The sequence below is a fragment of the Rhynchophorus ferrugineus genome, unplaced genomic scaffold, assembly GCF_030347505.1.
Source record: "Rhynchophorus ferrugineus isolate W39M unplaced genomic scaffold, kcgeb_rfMv2 rfM5, whole genome shotgun sequence".
Taxonomy (NCBI): Eukaryota; Metazoa; Arthropoda; class Insecta; order Coleoptera; family Curculionidae; genus Rhynchophorus; species Rhynchophorus ferrugineus.
The window spans coordinates 10,175,049-10,191,906 of record NW_027472584.1 but is presented as its reverse complement, the minus strand read 5'-3'; the positions used below and the strand labels follow the sequence as shown (position 1 = coordinate 10,191,906).

Sequence of the window (16,858 nt, the reverse complement as noted above, 5' to 3'; positions counted from 1 at the left end):
TAACCTACAAAATATTTTGAAATAATTATGTAGGTATTTGGAGTTCCTGTTGAAGTGTTCTGACCCGAACTATCGATATTATATTTACGATGAGATGTCCAAACTCTCTGATTTTCCCGTATAATGCCAGTTCCCAATAAATCCCCATTCAACATGCATTCAATATGAAATTCCCCGTAGATTGGGAAATTCAACACAAGTTGGCAACACTGGTAAATATGTATAAGGCCTTACCAAATATATAGCACATAGTACTTCAACCCCTTATAACAAAACAAATAAACTTTCCACGTCGTATATTAAAAACATTCAGAATTGCAATTTTATTCCGGTAAGCCTAAGAATATTTTAAATATATTCCACAAAACTTCTCTTGTAAAAACACATTGACTCCAAGTTAATCAGCCCGAACCGAAGATGTTGGCCGTGGAAAAAACTTCAGCCCCACAGACTCCGAAACCATAAAATTTTCCATTTTGCTAGAAAATCAATTACAAGAAAGCTTTATGAATGTTACGTTATTAAATTCAAATTTTAGCGAAATTTAAAATTCAATTACTTGACAGGTTCGCAACCGAAGAGAATGGTTTGCGTGTAACTTCACGTCTTTATTATCAATTAAGATACTAGATTATTATTACCTTCTAGTTTCGTTGAATTTTGCATTATTTATTCATAAATGTGTAAATTTAAGACTCTGGTTGTTTAATGATTATTTTTCTTTCAATGCTTGACTCAATTCAACACATCAGTTGCAACATACAGTAATCTCCCATGATGGTCTTATTTTATTTGTTTTGCCTCTTCCTGGTTTTTATGTATATTTAAGAAATATATCGTCATCGTAGTTTGGACTACGTTTTCGTCAAATAAATCTTGGAACACGGATAAGTCTTTTGGTTCTCTCACATCAAACATGAAGTCTTTGAACTTTAAAAAGTCATTGAAATTTAAGTTTCTAAATATGTTTTACGGAGTTCGGCAACAGATTTCTTCAAATCAAACAATAAAAGTAAAGATTGCTGAAAATGAAATTTTCAGTATTTCAGGATTAGCGTCTGTATACAACGAATAACCCAATAATTCTAAATGACCAATAAATGTCGCTGATCAAAATACATGCAAGCAACTAATACAAATATCTCAAAATTTAATTCATAATATTTGTGTAGTTCTGTAGTTATAATAAAATACACTATGTAATATAAAATGTACTATAAAAGGCTGTTCCAGTAAAGAGGAAAACGTAGAAAACTGTCTATTTCTTTTCCTGAAAAATATAAAATAACACGACTCGTACTGCAAGATCTCATAAACAACACGTAATACCATGTAGAGATATGTGTCAAATTTGAATAAAATATGTTTTTTTTTTCTTTTATATTTGGTATTTTGTTAGATAGTCGCCCACATATTTTTTTAAATGATTTATTCTTTATACTTCATTTACCTGATGTATCGGTATTTACTTTCCGGTTTTTGTAACAGATTTCGCTAGCCGCAAGTATGCAATGTTGAGATTTGATATGTCATTTTTTTCTACTGACATTAATTTCAATTCTAAACAAGTTACGTTCCGAACAACAACGTTAGAACAACAGTTTTATAGATTTGTAATTTTTTGAAAACGTCGAATGTTGTGCCTGAGTAAAAACGTGATTTCCACAATTCAGATATGATGATTTCAACGTTCAAGACAAAAAACGTTCTGGTAGGTCGAAAACGTTTGAAGATGCGGAATTTCGGGAGTTATTGTATGAAGACCCAGCACTAACTCAAAAACGATTGGCAGAAAAGTTGATGTGTGAGTTGAATTGAAATTTGTAAACGATTGATAGTGATGGGAAAGATCCAAATGACAGGCGGCTTGAAAATCGAAAAATCATCAGTTAAATTCTGCTTCAAATGCATGAAAGGAAGTCATTTATGCATTAAATAGTAACGGGTGATGAAAAATTGATTTATTTCGAAAACCCTAATCGAAAAGAATGATGGTTTTCACCTGGTGAAGCTGGCCCATCAAGTGCAAGGCAAAATCTGAACTGAACTGGTCTGAATGAACTGTTGAAACCTGGAGAAACAGTTACCGCTAATCTCTACCGGCAACAGATGATCCATTTGAACTGTGCATTTATTGAAAAACGTTCAAAAAACGCTCAAAGACATGATAAGGTGATTTAGCAGCATGACAACGCATTGTCTCATACAGCAAAACCAGTCAAATTAGTGTGAAATAACTTAAATGGGAAGTTTTATCGTATCCACCGAACTCTTCAGACCTAGCTCCATCCGACTACCATCTTCTCGCATCAATGGGACACGCGCTTGCAGAGCAGCACGTCGCCGATTTAATAGAAATTTAAAAAAGGCTCGATGAATGGTATAGCTTAAAAGCAAAACTATTATTTTGAAATGGCATCCATAAATTGCCTGAGATATGGCCAAAATATATAGAATAAAACAGCCAACGCGGAATAAATATGGTATATTTCAACTATCCATTATAAGTAACCTGTTTTCTTTAGCGAAAATATATCCGGAAAGGCATTACCGAAAGACCTGGTAGAGCATATGCTGGTAAAATTTAAAACATTATCAAAATAAGGAAAGAACAATTCAAGCGTTGTTCATTTTTCCTATGAAATAATTAAATCGTCTATTTTTAAAGCGTGATATACTAACCAATTAATATGCCTCAAATAATTTATTTGAATAAAATATAAAAAAGCCAGATATTCTTTATAAACGTTGTTGTTTCCTAGTTCGATTAATTAACATCCATGAAGCCATTCCATCCGATGGCTTTGAAATGTGCCGAAATAAACACGAAACGCCTGTCATATATTTAGATATCCCGATTGATATTTCATGGAGAATTTGAAACACATTGACGCTATAAAGGCACGAAAATAAAAATAGTAACACAACGCCGATTAGCAAAAAACGAAATTTATTGCCGTCCCAAATAGTGTAGTTGGAAGTGGATAAAATAGGAACTTGAATTCGATTTGTAGAAACATTTCTGTAAGAGAAAAATACATCGTTTTAGAAATATCCTTGGGGTCTCATAAATAATCACAACATAAGCTCTCTGAGAACGGTTAAAACTTAGATATAGATACTGCATGAATACTATTTTTATAATGCCGTTATGCAAGGATTTTAAGGTTGTTATTTTTAAGTTTTTTCTTCTTCTAAATATTGGGAATACCAATGAGTCTATCCAGTTTTAATCAAGAATACCCTAGCCGCGACTTTTCCATATTTATGGAGACGTACATTTAGATGCAGCAGCATACCAGTAATATCAGAAGGAACACTGTCCGGTCAGTCCGCCTGGTGGAGTGGAACATATTTTTTAAGCATTTCCATATAAATTTTTACAGTGCGTTATGTGTTTTTTATGGTCATCTAAAATGCTTCAATTACGATCTATAGGGCTTTCATAAAGATTTCGTTTACCTTAAAGCTCCAGTAATGCGAAATTATTCTCCTTTCTTCATGTATAAATTTGTTACCAGTTTGTTTTATACTCAGATATTTATGTGGCATCTCTTTACCATTACTTTTATTTTGCTTTTACTGTAGGTGTTCTGTTTTATTGTGGTATCGGTTGTTATTATTCCATCATCTGTAAAAGCTCTTACTGACATTTCTAGTTTTTAACCGACTTCGGAAAAGGAGAAGGTTCTATGTTCGGGTATATATATATTAATGTATGGTCCCCGATTTCTCCGTCAATTGGTGACCGAGATTCAAAATTCTTTTTTTATTCGAAAGAGTGCACTTCCGAGATGGTCCCATTGGAACCAAATCCGGATCTGTTGGGGGGAAGGAGGAAATCGAAGGAAACGCACAAATTTCAAAGGCACGTACAATATTGTCACATATTTTTTATTTAAAATAATCAGATATTTATGTATAATGTTATTGCTGAGCTAATGTGACGGAAAATCGGAAGCCATTCAGTTTGCTTTTTAAGTACTAACTATAGCATATAAGATCTCGTAGAAATATTGTAGACAACTGCTTCTACGGTGTAATGGTTTAAGTGTTTAGCCCCAAATGGAGGTTGCGGGTTCGATTATCGGCGGGGAAAATAAATTTTTGTTGTTGTTTAAACAGTAAACAATAAACATTTGTCAGATCACCTAGGCTAGGTAGCGGACCCCGGCGTCTGAAGCACTCCTTATTTTCAATCATTGTTTCTTTATTCCTATTTTTCCTCATACGGTTTGCACCTTTACTAGGCCTGTCCATTGTAATAATAAATAAAATAACTGCGTACTTTATTGAATAAGTATGTAACACTAAGAAAAGAAAAAGAAAATATGTTTAACAAAAAAATAATTAATTAATATTTTATTCCATATTTTTATATCCTTTATGTAGTCCTGTTTTGTCTGCTGAATATTCCCACATTATTTCATTCATTAATATTATAAACAGAGTTTGGCTTAAACTTCCGCATTGCCTTAGTCCTGCTTGAGTTTTGAAGGTTGTTGATGACATTGCTATTTATTCTGTATGTTTATTGAATTATTCTTGCAATTTTATTACTGACACTACTTTATTCTAATATAACTCATAGTGTTTTCTCTTATAATGTTAAATATTTTTATAATAATGTCGATAGACGTCAGTATGTCTCAGAAGGACCTAAACAATTCACGCCTTGTATATTTTCAGTATTGACATGGTTTTAGTGTTCATAGTTTTCATTTATAGCGTATAAATTGTACCCCAAAATTACTGTGACAAATTATTATTGTTGATTTAGTAAAATAAATGACGTTTATTTGAAATGCTCTATACACATTGTGGATAAAGTTCGAATATTGTAAATTCCACTGATATGTCTGTTAATTCGCATCCAATAAAATTTGCCGTGCTTTAATTTAAATTGAAATTAATATTTATCTTTTATTAATGGCCGGGGTAGGATTAATTCTGGTCATTAAGCATAGTTTATTGTAATCGGTTTTAATAATTTGGTAGTAATAAGTTTCGACATTATCACACTTAACATTTCCATGAAAAAATAATTCGATGCTTTAATATCTTGTTATAAAGTTAATATTTTGGGGTATATTTAGATAAAGAAATTGTACTGAATAATAAATATTTGAATGCAGGTTAACATCTTTGAAGAACTATAAAAAGTAACAAACGCTGCAATTATAATATGAATAAGTAATAAATATAGAAATAACCACAAAAAATATAATAAAAACTGCGATATCAAATATATATTTTTGTTGGTACTTTTATAGATACGATTTTGAATAAACCAAAGGAATTTAAAGATATTTGTTGACTTGTTCATTGAAGTATTTGCGGATTTTGTATATTTATAACTTTGTTTATTTCAATTTTGATTGAGATTCAGTGATTTGGGATATTCAATTATTCCAGTTATACTCACGTTCCGATGCTTTCGTTCTCTCAGAACTAATTCCAAATACCGATGATTTTAAAGTATTCTAAAGAAGTTAACTGGCGCAAGGTTTGGAGTCTTGCTGAAAATTATTATGCCATTTTGATTTTTTCCGCTATAATACATTTCAGGTGTATTAATTGTCATTGATGGTTACCAGTAATAATTTCGGATAATTTCCTTTAAAGAGAAAGTATATTTTATGAACATACCAATCATGCCAAATTTATTTTGATTCTTACATTTTTTGGTCCATTTATCTAATATCTTGTTGTTTATTTATGTATTTTCAATATATATCAATCTCCCATGACAGTTTATACTACTTTTTCTTTTTTCACTATTTCTAAAGTTCGAAAACTAATCTCCACTAGTTCTCTCATGTATGTCAGCTTTACCATTAACTTCTACAAGCAGTTAATGTTTACAAGGAATAGTCAAGTAATAAAATCATACAAAATGTGTGTAAATTAGGTGTTATTTTTCGTTTATTTGTCAAATGCACATATTTTGTGGAATTTTTAATCAAAAACATTTAAAAATAGAAAATGTGTGTTGTAAAATGTTGCGAGGAAAATCTACTTTAGTCCCATTGTACATAGTTCCAAAAGCTTGCCCTATGAAAAGTTAAATTCGTTTCATTGGTCTCGTGGGGGCAGCATAGAAGTACGAAAGAGAGAGAGACAGCGTGGGGACGCTAAAAATAAATTATTATTTAATAATAGAGGGAAAACGTCAATTTTTAAGTTTAACCAAACGTTTTCGGATTTTTGCTCGTTCTTTTGTAAAATCCTTTGTTAAATGTTTGCTGTTTTACATTTCAATTAGCGCAAATGAACATCGTATATGTAATTGGTCTAAAAACGTCCACAGAACCGTATAATATCCGATTATGATGCTTAAATGCTCTACTCTATGCTTTCATAACCGTTTTGTCCTATATCTCGAGCCCAGTGTCGCACGGATTATACGCTTATTCTATCTATTTACACCCTTTCAATAAGCTCGCCGTTATGAGGAAACTGGAGCAGAAATATAAACTTTCACGCTAGCGAGAATATGCGGAAACAATAATTATCTATCGGCATTCACCGAAAACCGACCTTACAAAGTGGAAATGCCTTTGGCAGCGTACTTTTCACCTCCGTACATAAATGTTCGTCGTTTTAATGTCAGTTTTATGTTTGATTAAGTTTCGTTTTTGGTGAAATAACCGAATATTTATGTCTGCGTTTTAGAATTTTTTTCGCAACAGAACTGTTTCATTTTTAATCAATGTGTAATCAACTTTAAATTATTTATATTAATGTGAAACTTAATTTATTAAAGCATGTCGGTATTTATATCCGTTTTGCAGCTAGAATTAGTATCACGGGTTTATGGGTTCTTTGTTAGTTTTACCATTTTTTTGTCTATCAACGTTTAACCACTCATTTATCGCTACATCATAAGCAAGACTTTCACAATTTATCGCATTTTATCTTGTTGAATATTTTATTATATAGTTTAATTTCAATTTAATTCTGGTCTAATATTAGCAAAAATATAGGTTAGTTGTATCACTTAATTTTACCGATATTTTATAAGTGAATGAATGAATGATGGCATAGTATCATAAAAACAATGGACAATATATACAAAATTAAGAGGGTATTCTAGTCTAGACATTTGAAAAAATCGATTATGTTTAGATTTCTATTTTCATAGCTTAACCTTTTAAGAATATGTATAGATAAGGCTCACAGCAAATATCAAATAAATCGGTTCAATAGGATTTGAGATATTATTATATATCTGGATAAACTAAAACAGCTGTATCTCCAAAAAAATTTAAATTTTGAAGAATCCTCTGAAGGGCATATTCTTAACAGGCTTAAGCATTAAGCTTATAAAATAATCGGGTTTTTGAAATGTCTAGACTAGAATATACCATTAAATTCGATTTTTATATGATATATAATAAATACATAAAAAATTTAATCATGCGGTTCTGGAAAGAATTTCGTGGCATTTTTCCCAACAGTTGACGTCGATTGCAAATAATTGAGGAAACACACATCACAGGGACACCATTAGATTAGATACTCGTTGCTTGCACTTCGAGCATTGCCTATATACATAGACTTGTGGTTGCAAAATTGCGTTTGCCCGCTTTCGTTGAAAACAATTTGATATGAATGATTAGACACGCCCTGATTGTTCAACCACAGTAAGATAAGCATATCAATAGTATCAATATTGGTATAAAGCTAGGTATTGATCACAGAAGTGTTTTGAATTATTTACACATAGCTGGACATATAAAGAAGCCCGATGTATGGATTTATCATGAGTTCTGAAACATGATTGTACTCTTATTAACTCCTTCCAATTCCTTCATAAATCCATTAAAAGCAGTAGATTGGGTTTAAATGAATTAAGAAAAACCGGTTAAATTTTTCTAAAAACGCTATGAAGAATATTTAAAAAATATTAGAAAAATCCGTCAGAATGCTATAAAACTCAAATATCAATTTTAATTAACGTTATTTTTGGGAAATTTTATTATTTTTTTACTGTTTTTTAGTATTCAAAATAATGTTCCTATATTTATGTCTTCGCATTTTGTTGGCTATATATCTTTACTTATCTTTATCTCGGATTATAGATTTATTTTATGTATGCATTTATACTTTCAATAAACTGATCGTTAGAAGGAAATTGGAGCACAATAATAAAATTTGGGAAGAACTTTTTTATATATCCTCTCCCCATGAAAAAAAAGGTCTTATAAAAGGAATGGATTCTGTCACCATATGATGCCAGAGACCTTATCACTTCCTCTGTAGTTTTAATATTGGGTGCTAAATTTCATATAGATATTTTTAAAGACATTGGTTTCGGAAGTTTACTGAAGTAAAAATAATCGTTGTAGATATCAATCCCATTCAAATATCGTTATGTTATTTAATGTTTTTTATTTATTATTTTAGAATTTTTCCAATTTCAATCGCGAGGCCGTATTAATAAATAGTTTTATTAGAGTTTATCAGCCACTATGTGATTTATAGTTGATGTTTAAATATATTTCATGGCCTTAAGTTTTATCTAATCACTGTGTGACAATAATTGGTTTAAATAAATTTCTCGTTTTAATTTTTCTCACCTTTCGTAATAGTCGTAATAGCCGAGAAACAGCAGTCTATATAAACAAACAATCGTTTCTTCTTAGGTCTCAAAATTATTAAAGCTTATTAGGCTAAATTCTTCCCCTTAAAAACCACGCGAGCTCCGTTTTGACTAAAAACAACGACGAGTTGATGATTCGGAGCAGTGTTTGAAGATGATCAAGCGTAATAAACCTGATTTTTTGCATCGACATGTGACAGTAGATGAAACATGGCTCCATCGTTTCACTCCGGAGTCCAAACGACAGTCATCCGAGTGGACTGCACACGATGAACCCGGTCCAAAGCGTGGGAAAACGCAACAGTCGGCTGGTAAGATTATGGCGTCTGTATTTTGGGATACGCATTGAATAATTTTCATTGACAACCTTGAAAAAGGAAGAGCCATCAACAGCGACTATTACATAGCGTTATTGGACCGTTTGAAGGACGAAATCACCGGAAAACGGACGCATTTGAAGAAAAAGAAAGTGCTGCTTCACCAAGACAATACACCGTGTCACAAGTCAGTGAAAACGATGGCTAGAATTGGGCTTCGAATTCATTCTTTATCCACCGTATTCTCCAGATCTGGCCCCCAGCGACTACTTCCTGTTTTCAGATCTCAAAATGATGCTCGCTGAGAAGAAATGTTCGTCGAATGAATAGGCGATCGTCGAAACTGAGGCCTATTTTGAAGCAAAGGACAAATCGTACTACAAAAATGGCATCGAAAAGTTGGATGGTCGCTATAATCAGTGTATCACCCTTGAAGGCAATTGTGTTGAATAAAAAAAAATTTTGTCAAGAAAATTGTGTTTTACTATGGTAGGCCGGGGACCTCTCAATTGACCTGTCAACTCGTTCAACTAGTTTTCAGTGAAGGGCACTTTTGGGTAATCAAAGGGTGCATTAATTTTGCAGGTCCAGACGTTATTTGGATAAGCGTTATCCAAGTTATCCAATCTTCAGTATTGCATTTTATTGCACATTTTCACAATATGATCCCATATATTAAAGTCATATGTCCATATGTGACATGCTTACAAGTTTTGTTCCAGGAAACTTATGGACAAAAATGGCTCTGATATTTTACTGTAGTTAATGTATATAGATTTCGCTTCGTTTAGCTTGATACGTTATTAAAAACTGGACTAAAATGTTTATACCAAAATTACAAACATTTCCATCAACATCGTATTTCTATTTTTCTGACTTAAAATTCATCATAACTTTGTCAATAACTAAAGTAAATACCTAAAGGAGAATTTTTTTGATTGGTAAAATATTTATTCAAATGAAAGGTTCTTACTTAATTTTTTATAAGCTCGGATGAGACTCCAATTAGTTTTCTTAATGACAGGCCTGATATATTTGCCGCAGGCAATAAAATTACCCAAGCAGAAATGTTCTTTTAATTCTCGCATGAAAGTGATTTCAATTTCTTGAATGGTGGAACCAGTTTGAAGTCAAATTAAATCTATTAATTGAGTTTTTAGACGGGCTATTGTCGTTTTTAATATATACAGAAGTTTTGGTTGGGAAAGCACTGTTGTTAACCTAAGTTTTAATTAGTTCCAGAAGAATATCTCGCTTTCTCGTAACTTTTTCGGTTTATATTATTTTAGTTTTATGGTGGACTACTTCGGTCATAAAAGGGGTGAAAGGAATGAGATTATACAAATCGAGACGACATTGTATGTATAATAAGAAAAAGTTTAAGCTAGCTGATCTTTAAGAAATATAGCTCGAAATTGTTTCCCAAAATCATATTTTTTGTCAATTTTAATATCCTTAATATGAATTTGACATATGTTATCTGTAAATCTGAATTTGATATATCAAGCCAAAATATTTGTCCACAATTCCTTGTCAGGACATTTGTGGGTGAAAGACAAAAGATATAGTAAAGAAGTTTGAAAACCCGGAATTAGTAGAGTTCCTAGACAAATATTGTCGCCAAAATCACCAAAAGCTTGTCCATTTATTAAGGGTTATTCAGGAAGCCACTTCCCATTCTTAAGAATGGTTCAAAATAAGCATTGGTTACCACATGACCTACAGACTTCGAACGGTTTTTTTTTTCACATGTCAGCGACTGCTCCAATGGCAGAAAAGAAAGCGGTTTTTACATCGCATAGTTATGAAAACTGGATTAAGATGACTACGCCAAACGGAAGAAATCCTGGGATTATCCCGACTACGGTTTCATATCCTCGAGGGAATTGATAAAACTGAAAGAAGTGAACTGAGCATATGTATTTGAGCTAGACATCAAAAGATAAATGGCCGTTATATCAAGAAAAGTATGACAAAGTAATCTTGTTACATGATACTATTTGTCTGCCTCTGACCCTAATAGCGCATTCTACGCCATTTGCCGTATTGTCCAGATATTGCTCCTTATATATTCCGATTGATTGGGTCGAAGTCGCGTCGATATTTCTGTCACAGAAGACATTTATTATCAGTCCTACGTATAAATATAGGTTTATGTAAAAAAATTTGAAAAATAACGGTAATTTTCAATTTGTACTACCAATTAGGGATGCCGAAAAAATATCCATACATCGATTTATTTAAGCTGATATTTTTCGATATTTAAAAAAAATCTATTTCTTAAACGTCAACAAAACTATTTAATTAAATTTTAATAATCCTTTCTTTAAAGGTTTAGTGTACATTGTTACTGAATTTTAAAGGTTTAGTGAATTTTAGTACTTAATTATATGGGTTTATTATTTTTTTCGATATTTATATCGATATTTTTAAAATATTGATATATTTAACATCACGTTAGACAAAAAGCAAAACATATTAGAACCAAAATAAAACAAGTGGCTCTCAACTTGATCAAAAATCAAAGAGGTTGATCTATAAGACAATTATAAAGGCAATTTGGACCTATGGGGATGCACTAAAAATTCAAATAAACTAGTCATACAACGCTGTTAAAACAAGGTTCTCCGATTGATTACCAATGCCTATCGCTACGTAACCAACAAAGAACTGCACTATGACCTGGAAATCAAATAAATGGATTTGCGAAGTTGTCCAAAATTTCGCCTTGAAACCTGAAAGAAGATTATTAAATCATACTAACGTTGAAGCAATACAACTACTGGACGGCGGGCAGGATGTCAGGAGATTGAAGCGAACCAAACCATACGAACTTATATAATGTGTATACCTTTAGTGTAAACTATAGCTATAAGTTATTATAATTTTATTATTGAGGAATACATATTGATGTATTTTCTCGCACTCGTCTTGCTTGTGAATTAGTCCCAGTACAAATGAAAAATCAAATGAAAAATAGTAATTAATTAATGTATAATTAAGATTGTACTAAGCACATCTAATAAAGATGTTATAAAAAAATCGATATATGGAAATATTCGACACCCCTACTACCAATAATCATTTTTGATTTGATTTGATTTTTGATAAATTTTAACGGCATTTTCTAGAATTGCTATAGAAAGAATACAAGTAGCGGCCAACAAGATCTACAAATGGACTAGAGACTAGAAAATACACTATAATAGCTCCAAATATGTCCACGTTAATTTTGCGTTGCGGCGAATTGACAAAAACTTACTAATGTAATGTTACTAATTACTTGACGGATGCCTGATTCCTCAAGGAGAATCAGCTAAATATCTCGGAATATATCTCGATGGTAGTAAGCAACTGTACTAGTTAGTCGGGAGATACTCCCAACATGATCTAAAATCAAAGAGATTGGTTTATCAGTCCATTATCATAAAGCCTATTTGAACCTATGGGATGCAATATATGGGGTTGCGCTAAAATATCAAATCCACCCACGATAAAGTTCTACGATTAATTATCAATGCTTATCGCTACGTAACCGACGAAGAGCTGCACCATGATCTCGGAATCAAATGGATAGACGAAGTGATCCAAGATTTCGTCCTTAAACATAAAACAAGGTTGCTAAATCACAGCAACGTGCCACAGCCTTGCTTTTTATTTTATTCAATTTGTAAATTAAGATTGTACGAGACATATCGAATGTAGGATGTATTTAGTAAAAAAAAATTCGAGGATAGACTCATAGCAGTTCAGAATCTTAGAAGCTGAAAAAATATGTGATTTACTTCAGTAAAATTACAGAATTTTGATATGAATATATATGACACCATCTATCAAAAATACCTCACAATTGGTTCAAATATTAATGAAAAAGTTAAACCAATATTTTATATTTTATTAAAGTATTTCGAATGAATTGAAATAATCATATATTTGTAATCGAATAGTGTGGCAACATGTCTATAAATTATGGTTTAGAGCATTGCTATTGATTATATGCTCGATTTTGATGGTTAAATTTTCAGTTTATGCTTTTATGGCTGTTTTGCGCCATATTCTCGAGTTCAATGTCGCTTGGATTATACGTTTGTTCTACCTATTTACACCCTTTCAATACGCTCGCTGTTATAGAGCAGAAATATAAACTTCCACACGCTTATACGGAACAATAATTATCTATCGATATTCAGCGAAAACCGACCTTACAAAATGGCTTTACAAATACGATTTTCGCTCTCCATATAATTTTTGATAATCTATTCAAGAACAATAGTCGTTATTCCGTTATCAATCAAGATACTCGTTTTATCTAATTCACACCGCAAATAATTCCGCTAACTAAAACAAAAATATTCGTCGGTTTCCGTAAGAATCACGAATTTAATTTCCTCAATGGCGGTATTTGTCGAGAGTCGATTTAAATTTATTAATTGAGATTTTAAGCCGGTCTATTGTCATTTTTAATTTAAACGAGAGATTTTAGCGAAAAAGCAATTTATTTGTTGTTAAGCAAAGTTATAATTAGTAATTAGTTTCAGTTTCTCGAAAATTTCGTCTCTCGGATTAACACGTTTTATTTAGGCTTCTACAATAACAATGAAAGGAAAAGGTTTGTATATCATTAAGGGTGATATTTTCATGAAACGATGTTTATTTTTGAGGCCGAGTTCGTAACGGGATGCCTCGACGTAATGTTGTTTCGATTTAAATATTTCAATGCTTTATTCTCACGTATCGCCATAGTCAAATATCAAATACGATGCGTAACCGTTTTTATCATGCATTTGATAACCAAAGTTCCGAACGATTTCCGTTCGTATTTCCGTTTTATCCTATTTTGGATTTAATTTTAGATATCACCATCAATATTTGCTAAACCATTAAAAGCTACGCTAATATAATCCATCGTTATCACTTTGTAACGTAATTATGTATATGAAATCTAATTTTCTATGTTTGAAATGTTCTCTGATTTGATTTAAATTGTCTGATTACCGTTACACTGTTTTGATATTTGATAATAAATATATATCACAAATGATATTTGAATATATCATGGTCTATAAATTAATTTTAAAGGATTTGCAACACATGACGTTACTGTGTATAAATCGCATCGGGTACATTTGTGCGTTAAAATGTCTGAATTTGTAAACGGCGTTTGCAGGAAGTTTTACTTTTTCCTTTAATTTGAAGAAGAAGGCGCCTGAAGGTCATCGAATGCTGTGTGAAGCATATGCCAATTATGCTCCATTGATTTCAACATGTAAATATGTTTTAAAAATGGTGATTTTGACGCCGAAGACAAGAGTCTGGATAGCCAAAAAAAAAATTAAGACGATGATTTGAGGGAATTACTCGTTGAAACCATGAATGGACATCGCTATTGCATACAATAATATACATTGATGACAGTATATGTTTTTGAGCCGAGCTCTTCACGAAAAACGAATGAAATACGAGCGAAGACACAGCACTGTTATTCTTTAACATGGCAACGCTCGACTACATGTTACAAAACCGGTGAAAACATACTTGTAAACTTTAATATGGGAAGTGCTACCCCACATATTTTCCAGACCTTGCTCCTTCTGCTTACTACTTGTTCCAATATATAAGTTATGACCTGTCTGAGCAGCGCTTCACTTCTTACGAAGGTACCGAAAATGGATCGATTTGTGGATATGGCCTCAAAAGATACATTGTTCTTTCAAGATAGACTCCGTATATTGCATGAAAGATAGGAAAAAGTAGATGGGCAATACTTTTTAAAAAAATTTTTACCGATTTCTCACAATAAAGCTTCAGATTAAAAAAAACGCATATAGGATATATATTAAGTTTTTGATACATTAACGGAAATGGATAACATATCTTGTTCACTATATTGTATCTTCATCTTCCAGAATGCCTACAAATTGCCCTCCAGTCATTTAAGAAATTTAAGTTCAGAGATATGGCTAAATATGGCAAATATACTGAAAGCTGTAACAATTCGCTCTTTTCTATCCCAAGATAAATTAAAGTTAACACTTTTTTTGTTCAATTTCTGACCATAATTTCGTGTCGAAGCCGAAAGATCGAGCTCACGCTATTTCTTAACCTCTTCATTGGTTGATGATGACACGAGGCACAAAATCATTTCAATCCCATTTTCACTGTTAACCATTACGAAACCCAATGTACACAAAACTTTATGAAACCTAAAATTTCGCCTACACAAATCTCAAATGATCTTGCAAACTTATTTTGGTATAAATAAACTGTTATTTTGAACCGATTTTCTCATATCCCGTATTATTTATGTGTATATATATATAACAAAATTTAATTTATATAATTTTATTTATATCGTTGTGTGCCACGTGTGGTATAAACTACATATATGGACCTTTTTTCCTTTTATTGTTATTTCCCTTTAATTTTATTACATAGGAAATACTGTCTTATATGTCTTCACGCTCATTATAACAGACTGTTCAAGATATATTTCAGCATAACATTGTTTCGAAATATACGATTGGTTGTAAATTATACTATATATTTTTTATGTTGGTATAATGAATTAGTTTAATATAAAAAAAGAGCAGAGAAAAAAAATCTATAAACATTTTCTGTATTTTTAATTTTAATATAAAATATACTTTTATAACAACACTTAGTTCTAAAATTAGTCCAGTGTTATTAGTCATCATCAAATCTTGGTCTACCGGGCACTGACCAATAATTTACTACGTTGGCAATGTTGTTTGTTTTTTCCACTAAGTAAAATATAAAATTACGATAGGAAATATATTAAACATCTTCATGACGTGAGTTCGCTTTTATTTTGAATAGAGTATACATCATGTTAGATCTTGATCCATTTCCATTAATTAAAACCAAAATGAAGTTTGTGTTTAATTAATTTAGTGCGTGTGCAATATTAATTTTTAACAAATAATCGTGAGAATATAATGTGTTTATTTCACATTGTATTTAAAACTGCATTAGAATTTTTTAATTTAAGAGTCGCAGTTAGAAATAACACGCAATTTATATTAATAAAACCGGAGAAAAGGGGAACAATATTTTCTCAACCCCCTTTTACGACATTAACGGTATAAATAACTCGGAACAAGTTTTTGTATAATTATCCTTAGCGAGATAATTCGTTTTAGAAAAATAGAAGTCCGGCAAAACGGAAACATTAGAAGCTATGCAAGACTAAAATTAACGGTAAAATTTCCATAAATACATTAGTAGCTACCTATATACATACAGCTTTCGCCATTTTACAACGAGATTTTGCTGACGATAAGCTATTCGAGCAATAAAGCAAGGGTAAAAATTATTAATAACAGGAAAAAAAATCATTTCACAACATTTTTTATATTATAAGTAGTAAAGTATGATATTGATTAATTGAAGAAATTGATTTAAACAATAAAGAACCTTTTCTCTGTCGTATTAGTGGCAAAAGTCGTAATTTCACTATTCAAAAAATCGATTTCTTTTATACGTCTACCATAAATATAGCTAAAAACACAATGTTAGAATTAGGTGCTTGCATGTATTTCAATCAGCAATACGTATTTGTAATAACGTAAAAAGTATCAATGAAAATAAATGCTAAATAACCTAACTAGTAAAATTGGATGGTTTTGAGATTTCTCACCATACAATACTAGTTTTCCATTTAGTGTTTTTAAGTTATTCAGTGTATACAGACTCTAATCATGAAACATTCCTCACTTTTGTTATTTTATTTGAATATATCTGTTAAAACCAAATATAAATCAACCAACCAACTAATATCTAAATAATTCTATGTGATAATAATGAAGTAAATCATGAAATCCTGGCATAAATCTAATAGTTTTAATAATGAGCACTAATAATAATAGCGAGTAAGAGCAATTTTGGATATAATTATCATTACCGAGATAATTACTTT

At 31.4% G+C, this 16,858-nt stretch overlaps 1 protein-coding gene across 19 annotated transcripts in view; it reads left to right on the top strand.

Annotated features, from left to right (window-relative positions):
• Nucleotides 1–16,858, top strand: part of Cirl (Calcium-independent receptor for alpha-latrotoxin) — a 608,365-nt gene that overhangs the window by 500,323 nt on the left and 91,184 nt on the right. The window lies entirely within an intron of this gene.